The following is a 14,262-nucleotide window of genomic DNA, read 5'->3' on the forward strand; positions in this document are numbered from 1 at the left end:
GTGAATTCCTGGTAAATCCAAGATACCTCCTATCTTTGCTTGTTGGCTATTGAAGTAAATTCTTATATTTCTTTTAAATATTGACCCCACTTAGAGAAAAATGATGTCCCAAACAAGTGAACAAAGTTGGTTACGCCTATCTCTATTTGCACATACCATCTCCAACCTGGAGTTATAAACTGAATTTTCAATCTGAGCACATTTTTCTTATAGCTTTTGACCTTGAGTTGATCTACATTTCTCATTATTTAAAAAATGTGGCCTATTGACTTCTATTCTTCACCAATATGTTTAAATTAGACAGAAAAAGCCTAATACCCCTGGGTGAGAACTCTCAATCTTTCTTACTTGAAAAATAAATCAAATGTTCCCTCCACCTGATTTTCCCTTCAGATGTTCTTTGGCCTGCCTCTCTCAAAGGAATCAATGTTTATTATACAAGGTGAGCTCTCCGCATCTTTCACTCTGATACAGCATTGCTCCATACAAGTGGGGCTGAAGAGAAAAAAATGGAGAAATAGGGTTTAGACTTGGGACTGGGGAGTCTGCTAGCATAAATGACATTGGGTTTAGAGTTTGTAGAGGTTTGTTTGTGAGAAAACTGCATTTCAAACAGCTTTCTGATCCTCAGGCATAGGATAAGTTGTTGACTCTTTCTAGTTGGGAATATAATGTAATAACAAGCTAGTCCATTAAGTCAGAGCTTCATCTTTTGCACAATTCATACTTTCAACTTTAAAGAGGCTCACAACTGAGCTTTCACAAACAGTAGCTGTTTACTTTCTTTCCACTAAAATAATCATTGCAAATACCCCTCTGAGAATGTATATTTTCAGATGCCAGGTAATCAAAGCTTAGTTGTACTCAGAGGCTTTTTTAGAACCAAATGGAAAATAATTGCTTTAAAGTACCCACTTGTGAGGATTTCTGCTCATCAGTGTAATTGCCAGAAATCACTGTCTTTCTGCCACAATAAATTCACAATGATTCATTAGCTTCTTTTGGGGGGATGAAATAGATCATCTTGTTAACGTTAACATTGATTTTCAGAAAGGCTTTACTTGATTTTATATTGGAATTAAAGTTTGCACATCAACTCACATAATAAACACCTCTTACCCCACTTTAAAGGATAGTGTAGCTAGTGGAAGTGGGTAAAATTAGGACTTAGCCAGTCTTGCAGGATTTAGATATGAGTTCTCAGTGTGAGTATTTACTCTAGAATTTTTAGGTCTTTCCTTTTATCAAAAGAATTTAATGTCTTTGACTATAAGCCTTGCACACAGAATACAGCAGTTGGCAAATAATCCTTATGATGAGGTATCAAGCTCCTCCAGCCTTTTCAGTACTATCCATGAAAAGGATGATTGCTGTAAAAAACTACTGGCTAAAAATGCTTGTCAAGGACTTCCTAATCATTTAGCACTTCCCTAATGGAATCATAATTTATATTCCTCATGCCAACTTAGTATATGTGAATATTGGCCCAAGGTTAGCACACCTTTGCTGATTTCCTAATTTTTAGGCAATTTGGGAAATTCATCCTATCATGATCTTTGCCATAAAAATGGCTTGTTAATTGCTTAGTTGTGTCAGTTACTTTGTTGGGATTCTGTGACTCACTGAGGGGTCAGACTTCACTTAGCAAGTCAATGGAGGCTGACTTCTTCCTCACCTCTAAACTGGTACACTCCCTCCCAAAGTGAATCACCCTGGCCACGCCCAGTGACTGCCTCCCCATGGCACATGGCATCCCTACACCAATATCATCCACCTTCTCAGCCAATCGCGGATGCCTTCTTGCAATTTCCATGTCTACTACAGTGGAAAAAAGATGAAATAAATAAAATCCAATGGTTGCTTGTGGGATATTTTAACTTTTTAAATTGAAAGTGCAGCTAGAGCTTTTTAAGTTTGCTTCAAAGGCAAATAAACCAAGAGCCCATTTAACTATTTTAGGCTTCTTCAGCATAACAAAACAAAATGCGGGGGACCTCAAGGGAAAAAAAAAATCTGTGAAAGATTATGTGGAGGTGGCTTCAGAGAGATAATCTGGAGCTAAGAAGGCCAGACAGACTACTAGCACTCCAAACAATAAAATATCCCTAGCACAGGCCTTAACAAGTTAACATCAAGTGGCCAGAGTGGAGAAAACAGAACAGCTAAATCACAGGCCCTTAACTGCCACAGCAAGTGGGGGCTCACTTCACAGTAAAGCCAGCACCCCCTATGCTGTGTCTAATCATTTGTTCAGCAGGCTATAGAAGTGGCCTATATCCAGCACAGCACCAGTGATCTGTGAAATGACACTGAAGGAAAGAAAGAAGAATTTTGGTTAAAAAAAGTGGGTATTTCTGATTTAGAGTTTGGGAAGCAGTAACCTAGTTTCCAGGCTGACTGAGGAAAAATAACAAAGTGCCTAATTTTTCAATGCTGTGTCATTTCTCAAAGAAATAACTATATAAAGGAATACCCATCAAAGTCTTTCAGTGTTAAACCAGGCCAGTGTTCAGCTGTTTGGATGAAAAACCCTAATTCCTGTTAATATAAGCTGCCTTTATCCTATTGGGGAGGAACTAAAATGTATTGTGATGTGAATTTAATTTGGTAGAAAACTTGTAGTGCTACTAAAATATGAAAACTGCAGTTTTATATAATTTTAAAGCTAGAATTTTAGAATTGGATATTCATGGGTACAATGTGCATTTTGCTATAATGATTTGCTCTAAGAAATGTTTTGTTGATATAGGTAAGGGTTGGTGAGGAAGGGTACATATTGGATCATATATTTTAGTATTTATATCCTTAAAACATCAAGGAGTATACTTTGAAAGAAAGCACAATTATCAAGGAGTTATGTGGTGATCATCTTTGTCTTCCGTACAAGATGTATGTAGAAAAACCTTGGGAGAAGCATTCAAGTTTCATCTCAGTTATTAAAGATTCTGTAAATCCTTGTGGTCTGATTGGTTGGAGGAATAAATAAAGCTGACTTTGCTTTGCATCTCTGTGTTGTGTGGAGGTGCTTTGCTCACAGCACCTCTCTGCAGTACCTCAAGGAGACACTTGATCTCTTGGGAATGGGAGAACTGAGAGGTCAGGATCCAAACTTGCTCTAGCCACTGACTCACTCTCCCTCTCAAACTTGTTGTACTTTCTATGCACCACACCAAGCTCTGGATGGTATCTTATTATATTACTTCCTTTTAGCTTGGGACTTACCTACAATAGTGAATAACTCCTTTAAATTTCAGATGACAAATTTAAGTAGTGAAAACATCCTGAGAAAAGCCCAAATATAACTCAGGAGGGCTGCCAAGAAGCCATATAGACAATCCTCTGTGTTGTGATTCTTGGCTGAGGTAAGAATGGGGAAGAGAGACTCTTATAGATGGAGGAACTAAGTTTCCATCTCAGGTAGTTCAGTGACCACATACTGTATTTGATGAGCTGTAAGATTTTTAACATCTCTATGTTAGGTTGTATTTTACAAGCAATAGCATGAACAATTGCTCTCAGCTAGAACAGTATGATACAATTGACATAGTCTGAGCTGGATGTATGGCAAAAGTGTCATTATACAAAGTTGCAGAATGAGGAACAGCTGCTGAGACTAGAGCCCTGGGAGGAAGGAGTGGAGCACCCTCTTAACCCCTAGGAACCAAGTAGGTGCAGAGAAAGGGAATGTTCTAGCTCTTTGTGATTGCTTAAGTTTCCACACCACAGGGTTTTAGTTCTTATTGTAGAGTTTTAAAAAGAAATATTGGATTAGCAACACTGTATGGAACAACATAGACATTAACAATTGAGTTCAAGCTGAGCACAGTGATGTATGCCTGTAATTCCAGCACTCTGGGAGGTTGAAGCAGGGGAATTCCAAGTTCAGCCCAGCCTGGGCAACTAAGTGAGATCTTCTCTCAAAATAAAATATAAAGGGATTGGGATATAGTTTAGTTGTGAAGACCTTGGGTTCATTCCGCAGTAAAACAGAATAGAACAGAACAGAACAAATGGAGCACAAAAGTATCACAAACAAGTCTCTGGACATGCAGAAGTTTTAGGAATACACATTAACCAATATATTTTATGCCTTGTTTAGTGTATGGACAACAGGAAAGAATGATAAAAATGTTTCTAAATACAAAAGCTTTCTCATTTATATTGTTCACATAATAAAACTCCAAGTGATTAAAACACATGGGGAGGATACAGTGGCACACACTTATAACTGTACCTACCGGGGAGTGGAGGCAGGAGGATAGCAAGTTAAAGGCCAGTTGGGTGACTGATGGAGACCCCTTCTTATAATAGAAAAGGGGTTAAGGATTTAGTTCAGTGCTTTTTGTACTGTTTAATATCCCGTACTGCAAAAAAGAAGACAAAACCAAAAACATAGTTTCATAGTTTATTTGATATTTGTCTTTGTCACTGGCACCCAAAATAACAAGACATATCATAATCTGATGTCAGATACAAGGACATTATATATTCTTCAAATACTTCCATAAGAAATGCTCTGTATTTTGGGGCTTTTGAAGTATTCAAAGTAGAACAATGAATGACATTAACACACCAACCCTGAATCCAGTGGAAAAGAAAATAGAAAGTCACATTCTAACAAAGCAGCACCATATTTGTAGCTATTGAAGGAAGACCTGACAAATGTGCTGGTAAGTGTATTGTATCAGAATTTTAGTTAATAGAATTATATCACACTCAATCTGCACACAGTACCCTGCAGGAGGTTATTATATTGATAGGGAAAAGTTTTAAAGTAAGTTTAGTAGATTAGCTATTAAAGTAGCTGAAGAAGCAAAATAGGTAGCGTGTCCCTTTAAAAGCTTGCCTTAGCCCATTGCTTTTGTTGTTTAACGTGAAGGTTATATAGCTCCTTTGATCTGTAGCTCCACTATAGATAGCATCTTAGCTCTGAAGAACAAAGTGGGAATCATTGAACAAACTTGTGGTATATGTGCCATAACTGTCATGTGTTTAGGACTGTAATCAGTGACAGAAACCACCTGTGTTTAACTATTAAACAGGAATTGGAACTTTATTTACTTAACAAAGACCACTAGGGATGAGATAATGACTGACAAAAGTATAAAAAGTGATGAACAAAGAATGCAGCGGTGGGGGGTGGGGGAACTGACCAGACCAGTTTTCTGGTGGTCCTGCCTACTTGCAAGTAAAAGCCTTTGTTATTTTATCCCGATTCTGTGTCCCCATGCATTTCTTTCTGCGATTCCAGAACATTTGGTTCCCTGACCAGGAATCAAGAAAGAAGTGCCACTTTAGGGCATCGCCCTGAACTCCACCATAGGGAGTGGCTCTCCATCTCCTCGAGGGGAATGGCATGCCCCTGGGATTAATTTTCTAGGCTCCCCAGCAGGACACAGAGACCCACTCACCTGCTGTGGATCACTCGAACCCGAGATGGAGGACGATGGAAGGAGGGCTGCTGTTGTTGGTGTTTCATCTGTCTCTTTCCTTGGCTGGGTGAGAAGCCCTGGGAAACCCCTTAGTCATTAACTTTTGGTTTTGCTTTGGTTTCACTTGGTGAATTTGTATTTTGTAACTTTGGGCAAATACAGTGCCGGGGCCTGATCACCCTTTGTACTTTGCTATTTGGGAAGGTACTCCTTCCATTTGTTTTGGACATGGTTAGGGGGCCACCGGGAGGGAATGCAATAACCTCTAAATGAATGAATGAGTGAAAGAGTCTTGCTTAGGAGAGTGTTTGCAATGAGGCATGAAACTTTATAGATGGTCTCGTCTGCATTCCAAGACAAAGGGAGGGGGCATTTATGCTTAAAGAGCCCTCCCCAAGTCACGGAGCTTGTGTGCAGTCTCTCCCATGATTCTGTGGTCATGTTTAACAAAGGCGCAAGGGTGGGCTTACAAGACAGCCCACCTTAGACTGAGCAGACCTTAAAGTGGCAGAGAGGCCCCCAGCTGGGCAGGTGAGCGAGTGATTCCCTACCTTTGTCTTGCATCACCATTCAAGGGTTGTAATAATTGTCTGTGATCCCGGGAAACACAAATACTGAACCAACTGTGTTAGATTTTATGATTCAGAATTTTGATAAAGGATTTGTGGGAGATTATGGGGTGAAGTTATGTCCAAAAACTCTAAAGAAATTTTGTGAATTGTCATGACCACAATTTGTGTCTAAATGACCACCAAAGGGAAACATAGACCTAAAGAAAATAAGGCAGGTGTGGTATAAAATAGCCAAATGAAGCCAGGTGGACGAATTTCAGTATGTAAACACTTGGCTGGATCTGTGCAGAAGGCCACCTCCCTGGCTCCAGGTCTATGTTTTAAGGAATGTGTCAACTTGTTTTGTGCTAAAAACAGAAGGAGAGAAACTAGATCAGGAAGATGTGTTAGACTCTCCACCTCCCTATAGGGGGAGGCCAGCTGAAGCTAGTATCCCACTACCATCAGAGGCAGGGAAGGCCCCTTCTCAGCTCTCTGGGGCAGTGCCATCCACCACAATAGCTCATAGAACTAGATCGGCTGAACCAGCAGCAACTTTTCAAATGCCATTGAAAGAATACCCATCAGAGGGAGGAATCATTCACCTGCAACAATCCTTCAGCTCCTCTGATTTAATAAATTGGAAAAGAAGTACTCCTTCTTTTATGGAGGACCCATTGAAAATGTTGCAATTATTTGATTCCATCTTTGCTACCCATCGTCCTAATTGGGAGGACTATAAGGAACTTTGCAGAGCCTTGTTAACCACTGAAAAAATACAGAGAGTCCTAGAGGAGATTAAAAAGATTAATGCCTCTAGAATGCCGGGAGATAATCAGAATCCAGACACTTGGCATGAACAGCAGTTCTCAGTAAATATGTGGCCCGATTGGAATCCCAATACCCCAGGAGGACAGGAGAGCTTAAGAAATTATTGGACAGCCCTTCCGGCAGAGATATGAGCTGCAAGTAAAAGACCTACAAACATGACTAAAGTGTCAGAGACTCAGCAGAAGCCTGACAAGAGCCCTGAGAAATTTTACTAGTGGCTTTGTGAGGTCTACAGAATGTATACACCATTTGAACCTGCTGTTCCAGATAACTATCAGTTAATCAATATGACCTTTGTAACTCAGTCAACTCCAGATATTAGAAGGAAAATACAGAAACAAGAGACTTGGGAAGGCATGAATATAATGCAATTGTTGCAATTAGCTAGAAAAATGTATGTGAACAGAGAGTTAGTGAGAGAGAGAGAGAGGGCATGGAAGGAAGATGACTGAGATAAGAGGAGGGTCAGATACATAGCAGTGGCTATGGGAGCCAAGGAAGTAAAAGAGAAAGAAAGACAGGGAACAAAACCAGAGGGAAAGCAAAAGAAAGGCTTTAGGTGTGAAAACTTAGAGTTTGACCAGTGTGTGTATTGTAAAGAGAAAGTACATTATAAAAATAAGTGCCCAAGGCTCAAGGAAAAAAAACCAGGACTTAAAGGAAAGGAAGGATACTGGCACATTGTTGCCTTTGATGGAAGACAGTGACTGACACAGACCAGGCTTAATGCAGCTAGGCCCCCATGAGTCCATGGTTGATGTAAAGATAGGGAGCCAAAATATGTCATTTATGGTGGATAGTGGTGCAGAACATTCAGTAGTAACAGCTCCAGTTGCCCCTCTGAGTGGAAAACTCATCCAAGTAATTGGTGCCACTGGCATTTCAGAGAAGTGCCAGTTCTGCTACAAAAGGACATGTGAAATTGGAGGACATAAAGTGAAACATGAATTCTTGTATATGCCAGAATGTCCTATCCCCTTACTAGGAAGAGATATTTATTATCTAAATTGGGAGCTACAATAACTTTCACCCAATGAGGAAATACATCTCTGTATTTAGACCCAGGAAAAGATCTCATCATGGTGGTAACTTCTAAAAGGGAGGATAAATGACGGTATTACAATGTGAATGATGTTTGCCAGGCTCCACAAGAATTAAAAACTATGCTTCCTGGAGTATGGACAGAAATCACCCCCAGGCTTAGCTAAGAATCATCCACCCATAGTTATAAAATTTAAAGACAATTTGGCCCCCATATCTGTAAAACAATATCTGATGGCCAGGCAAGCCCAAATTGGAATCAAGCTCCATATCATGAGATTACAGGAATTTGGACTTATAAGAGAGTATAAGTCACCTTGGAACACCCCTTTGCTGCCAGTTTGAAAACCTGATGGGGACTATAGGCCAGTGCAAGATCTATGGGCTGTAAATGACAGAACAGTAACACTGCACCCAGTGGTCCCTAACCCTTATACTTTGTTGGGTCTAATACCCCTAGAGGCAGTATAGTTTACTTGTTTGGACTTAAAAGATGCTTTCTTTTGCCTTCACATCACTCCCCTTAGTCAACCCATCTTTGCATTTGAATGGGAGGACCCAAGTGATGGGAAAAAGACTCAGTTTGCTTGGACCAGATTGCCACAGGGATTTAAAAACTCACCCATGCTTTTCGGGGAAGCTCTAGCCAAGGACTTGCTTGCCTTCCCCATGGAATAATATAGCTGTGTCCTACTACAGTATGTAGATCATTTACTGTTATGCAGCCCAACCTAAGAGTGGTGCTCGGAAGGTACCACAAAGTTGTTGCTGTACCTACAAGAAACTGGATATAAGGTATCATGGAAGAAAGCCCAGACTTGTGTACAGAATATTAAATGTTTAGGATTTCAAGTAACACAGGACATTCATTGCCTAGGAAATGAAAAAAAACAACAACAGGTTATTAGTGCCATCCCTGAACCCCAAACAAAGAAGCAGCTGAGAGAGTTTCTTGGGGTGGCAGGCTTCTGTAGAATTTGGATTCTGGGTTTTACAGAAATCTCTAAACCCCTTTATGAAGCCCTAAATGGACAGGAGGCAAATCTACACTGGACTGTAGAACAGGAGGAAGCTTTTAAGAAATTAAAATTGACTTTGGCAGCTGCCCCAGCCCTAGGCATACCAGATGTAAAATGGCCTTTAACTCTATACGTGACTGAGAAAAACCAAGTGGCCCTTGGAGTGTTGACCCAAGAAGTAGGCCCATGGAATCAACCAGTGGAATATTTGTCTAAGAATTTAGATCCAGTAGCAAAAGAATGGCCTCCTCGACTTCAGGCCTTAATAGCTTCAGTTCTGTTGATTCAAGAAGCAGAAAAGCTGACTTTAGGTCAGGAGCTGACTGTGCAGGTTCCACACATGGTCCTAGAACTACTGAACACAAGGGGATATCATTGGCTCTCAAATAATTGGGTTACTCTGTACCAAGCCCTTCTCTGTGAGAATCCCTGCTTGCAGTTTATTCCTGTAAAAGCTTTAAATACTGCTACCTTTTTGCCCATGGAGACAGGCCCTCCTCATCACAACTGCTTGAGTGTCACCAATGAGCTCTTTTCCAGATGCTCTGATCTGCAAATCATACCCTTGTCCAATGCTGACCTTGTCCCATTCACAGACAGAAACAGCTTCATGGAAGATGGGGTCCATCATGCTGGATATGTGGTAACCATGAAGAATGAGGTAGTCCTAGCTGGGCCCCTCACCATTGGCTGGTCAGCCCAGCATGTGGAGCTCTGGGAACTCATACAGGCACTCTGATGCACAAAGGTTAAAAGGGTAAATATATATACAGACTTTCGCTGTGCACTTGCTACCTTGTACATCCATGGCACAATATATCGAGAGCGAGGTGTTCTGACAGCAGAAGGGAAACAAATTAAAAATAAACAGGAAATTGTACAGTTGCTAGAGGCAATGTGGGAACTTAACAGTTACAGTAATTCATTGCCCAGGACATCAGAAAGACAAATACTTTGTTATACAAGGTAATAATAGAGCAGACATGGAAGCCAAGAAGGCTGCCAAACAAAAATTACAGATGGCTGTGCTAACTCAGACTCAAACTCCACAACAAAGTGCTCAGAAGCTGCAGATTCCTTTAATATACTCAGACAAGGAAAACATCTGCGCTAAGTAGCAGGTTGCAGAAAAACAAGGGGACGTTTGGGTACTTCCAGAGGGATGATTAGTTATTCCTGAAACTTCATCCTATTTCTAGGTAAAGTGGTATCGTGAGTTAACACATGGAGGCAAGACTACATTACAAAAGTTACTAGAGAAATATTTCTATTTTCTTTCTGTGGTTGCTCTATGTGAACAGGTATCTCAGAGATGTCAGACCTGCCAGAAAATAAATCCTGCAACAGGACCAAAACTGCTCCCAGGAGTTCAAAGAACTGGTACTAGCCCCTTTGAGGATAGCCAAGTAGATTTTACAGAATTTCCACCCTGTAGCAGTTATAAGTATTGGTTAGTTTACATCTGTATGCACTGTGGATAGCCTGAGGCTTTCCCTACTTGAGCAAAAAAGGCCTCGGGAGTGTGTAAAATTCTATTAAGGGAGATTATTCCTCACTTCAGCCTCCTACTCTCTATGGGGAGTGACAATGGACCAGCCTTTGTAATAGATACTTTACAAACTTTGGTTAAATGTTACAATACATATCAAGTGGTATTTTCATACTGCATACAGACCACAAAGCTCTGGCAAAATAAAAAAAATAAATAAAACTGTTAAAAGTGCATAACAAAGTATTGTCTAACTACACAGGGAGCATGGATAGACTTGCTTCCTATGGACTTATTACAAATAAAAAATACTCCAGGCAATATAGGATTCACCCCTTATAAAATATTGTTTGGAAGACCCCCTTACACACTTAGGGACTTTACAGGTAACCTTACTCATTTAGGATCCTCTACTATGGAATTGCAAATGCTAGAATTAGGAAAAACATTTAACCATATGCAAGGTCAGTTAAGAACTGAGGAAAGCCTACTCACTATGACTCCTGAACATTTGATTAAGCCCAGTAATTTAATTTATGTCAAAAATTGGAAAAAGACGCCCTTACAACCTATATGGGAAGGACTGCATATTACACTTATGGTTACTCCCACAGCTGAAAAGGTTGCTGAGGTTCAGCTGTGGATTAGCCACTCCTCAGTGAAGAAATTCCATACTGAGACCAATGCTGAAAGCAAGAAAGGACAATGTACTCAAAGCCCTGCTCTCACCACTCCAGAGGCTGGTGAGTCAATGCATGGCTGAAAAATGGGAGCACCAGGAAAGACACCATGGACTCTTGTGCTGCCATTTACAATATTCTTTGATGTTTTCCCAAGAAAACATTATGGGGGACCTGGGATAATTTTTGACTCTGGGGGATATTCAAGTAAAAAGTCATATTGTAAAAAAAAAAACAAAACCAAAAGCCTGGCTCAATGACTCAGATGTAAGGCTTGTCACTGGTAATTGTAATAATTGTAAACAAGGTCAATGTATCCTATATCTATGTATCTGTCAGCCCCATGGAATCCTATTTGGTCACAAGAAATAGTGTATCAGGTTTATATAGGATATCAGTCCACCACTAGACATGAGCCCCAAAAGATAAAATGGTGGGCATTATAAATTAAAAAGATATGGAAAACTGTTCCCCCTGAAATAGGAAAAAACCCTTCTCTCCAAGAAATTCAAGCCATGCTAAAAGGACAACCCCAAAATTACACAGAAATAGATATGATAAATTCAATTAATAGTACCCATACATTGCTCATACAGGCAGATGAGAAGTTGGCATCAGACTGTTTGTTGTATTACCCTTTAAATTTGATGACTTATTAAGCTATAGGTATCGATACCAATTTGACTCTCAGTACCACTAGGACAGCTATACATTCACTTTTAAAATATCCTTTCAGGGTTATTGAAAATGGAATGTGTTTTCTTAGGAGACAAAGAAATAGTGGGATAAATAATGCTTATACAAATTTAGTCCTGTTTAAAAAAAATTATGTGATGCTGAATTGGACCTTTTTCATCTGCAAAGATGGAGTATACAAGGTGATCTTGGGAAAAATCACTACAACATGTGCTCTGGGAATTCTAATCCCACATTTATCTGTTTACACTCCAACAGCCCTGAAGAGGGTACCTTTACAAATCACCTCCCCAGTGCAGTTAACTCAGACAAAGAGAGACCCAGTGGTGCTGCCTATCCTAGCTGGCCTTACAATTGTGCGGAGTCTCACTCTAGGAGCAACAGCCATTGGCCTAGGACAAAAACAGTATATTTCCTTAGGGCAAGAGATTAAAAAAGATCTTGAGGAAATCCGAGATGCTCTTCAGGCCTTAGAAACCCAGTTAGATTCTTTAGCCAATGTCATGCTGCAGAATGGGCATGCTCTCAATTTGCTAACAGCCCAGAAAGGAGGTACTTGCTCATTCCTTGGTGAAAAATGTTGTTATTATGCTAATGAATCTGGTGTAGTACAAGAATCACCAGACAAACTGAAAGATCGGATCAAGGCTCTTGGTAAGGAATTTGGTATAGGAGAGCTGTTCTATGGGATTAATTTTACTTGGGCAGGATAAAAAACTTGGATAGGACCTCTTCTGAGTCCCCTTCTTGTTAACAATATTAGTATTAATGTTTGGTCCTTGTGTTATTCAATGGATCTCAAGATTTATACAGCAGCGTATTGCTGCCACTCAACACTATCAAATGCTAGTATTAAAAAATACAGATAGGTGAGATAAAACATATTATGGATAGAAGATTTATCCCAAAGTAGACAAAAAGAGGAATGATAGGGAAAAGTTTTAAAGTAAGTTTAGTAGATTAGCTATTAAAGTAGTTGTAGAAGCAAAATAGGCAGTGTATCCCTTTAAAAGCTTGCCTTAGCCCATTGCTTTTGTTGTTTAATGTGAAGGTTATATAGCTCCTTTGATCTGTAGCTCCATTATAGATAGCATCTTAGCTCTGAAGAACAAAGTGGGAATCATTGAACAAACTTGTGATATATGTGCCATAACTGTCATGTGTTTAGGACGGTAATCAGTGACAGAAACCACCTGTGTCTAACTATTAAACAGGAATTGGAACTTTATTTACTTAACAAACACCACTAGGGATGAGATAATGACTGACTAAAGTATAAAAGGTGATGAACCGGCCAGAGATGGGGGAGGGGACTGACAAGATCAGTTTTCTGGTGGTCCTGCCTACTTGCAAGTAAAAGCCTTTATTATTTTACTCAAATTCTGTGTCTCCATGCATTTCTTTCCACAATTCCGGAACAATATTTTCCCTGAAACTAGCCTGTGATTTCCTCAGGTTGTGACCACCTCATGAAGAAAACAGGCCATTCTTCTGATTGTTTGCTATTCTCACAATCTCCCCCCCCTCAGGAAGGACAAAGTTATTTATAGACCCTATTAATTTAGCTTAAATGATTCTATCTACTGGCTATGTGTAATCAGTTTTTCCTCCTTTTTGCTTAGAGTTGGCTGGAAACACATTGGATCAAAATTAAAGTGTCATTTAAGAGCATTCATAATGCCTATAGTGTCAAATCCAAGTTGGTTACCAGATCACTTGAGAAAATAGGCCAACTCGGACCTCTTTGATGAGAGGTCAGATGGATCTCAGGTGCTCTTAGCTAGTGTGCCAGAGAGAGGCCCTGAACTGAGAAGTGCCCCCTACTGTCACATTCAATGGAATCTGTGTGTCCTTGTCTTTACTTCCAAGCACACACAGCTAATTTACAGTGGGAAATGTTTTAAAAGATTTGAGAGAGATCCCTCTGGGAGATTAGAAAAGGAATTATTTGGTGGGGACCACCAGAGGATTTTGTTTTTCTTGGGAGAATTTGTCTTCTAGGCAATGAAGTGTCGGTCTCACAATTTAATGAGTTAGGCTATGTTGCTGTGATAGCAAGGGGGAGTTTATTGCCTGCATGGTCCTAGGGATACAGAAGACAGAGGGAGAATGTGAGGGCACTATGAGGAGGAGCAAATCTCTCCCCTGTCATTGTGGGACTGGTTCTGACCCACTATGTGTTTACCCAGTCAGCCCACTGAGGGAGAAGTGAAGGATGCTCTCACTTTGGCTGGAAACTCATAGAGGTCAACAACAGTGGAAAGAGGCGATGGACAACTTCTACTTCTTTTGAAATATCAAATTTTGGAAAACAAATGTTGTCCAAATAGCACAAAATAAATTTCTTCTACATTTGGGGAAATGTTACATTTTCCCACAGTTAATTATTTCCCTCTCAGGCTCTACAGCCATTATTGTTTTTGTCTATAGGTATCTATCTATAATTTGTCTTTTCTGCATCACTGAAAAACTGATTTTTAGCCCAAGACTCATCCCACTACTTCCAGTTCAAAGACAGTTCAT

Source organism: Heterocephalus glaber, unplaced genomic scaffold (assembly GCF_053883595.1).
Source record: "Heterocephalus glaber isolate CG9 unplaced genomic scaffold, H.glaber_assembly_v1.0 deba00000621, whole genome shotgun sequence".
Classification (NCBI taxonomy): domain Eukaryota; kingdom Metazoa; phylum Chordata; class Mammalia; order Rodentia; family Bathyergidae; genus Heterocephalus; species Heterocephalus glaber.